At 65.5% G+C, this 417-nt stretch overlaps 1 pseudogene across 1 annotated transcript in view; it reads right to left on the bottom strand.

Moving 5' to 3' along the window:
• LOC104510347 overlaps positions 1-417 on the bottom strand; it is a 1,413-nt pseudogene that overhangs the window by 195 nt on the left and 801 nt on the right. The window contains exons 3-4 of the transcript XR_727899.1: positions 316-379; positions 9-204 (exon numbers count right to left, since the gene is read on the bottom strand). The product of XR_727899.1 is annotated as an actin, cytoplasmic 1-like (transcript). The remainder of the gene's footprint in view (positions 1-8; positions 205-315; positions 380-417) is intronic.

Genomic DNA, 417 nt, shown 5'->3' with positions numbered 1-417 from the left:
CGGGGAGGGGAGCGCGTCATACCTTGATTTTCATCGTGCTGGGCGCCAGGGCCGTGATCTCCTTCTGCATCCGGTCGGCGATGCCGGGGTACATGGTGGTGCCCCCGGAGAGCACCGTGTTGGCGTACAGGTCCTTCCTGATGTCCACGTCGCACTTCATGATGGAGTTGAAGGTGGTCTCGTGGATGCCGCACGACTCCATGCCTGGGGAGGAGAGTCGCAGGCTCGTCAGCACGCAGCCAGCACCCCGACCGGGCGACGCCAGGCCCGCACCTCACCCCACCTCCCCGCGGGGACACCCCTGGGAGCACCTACCCAGGAAGGAAGGCTGGAAGAGGGCTTCCGGACACCTGAACCTCTCGTTGACGATGGTGATGACCTGCCCGTCGGGGCGCCCATAGGTCCTATCCATGCAGG

This window comes from Eurypyga helias, unplaced genomic scaffold (genome assembly GCF_000690775.1).
Source record: "Eurypyga helias isolate BGI_N326 unplaced genomic scaffold, ASM69077v1 scaffold2625, whole genome shotgun sequence".
Lineage (NCBI taxonomy): Eukaryota > Metazoa > Chordata > Aves > Eurypygiformes > Eurypygidae > Eurypyga > Eurypyga helias.
Note: the sequence above shows the minus strand (reverse complement) of the source record. Positions and strands in the feature narration are given on the sequence as shown.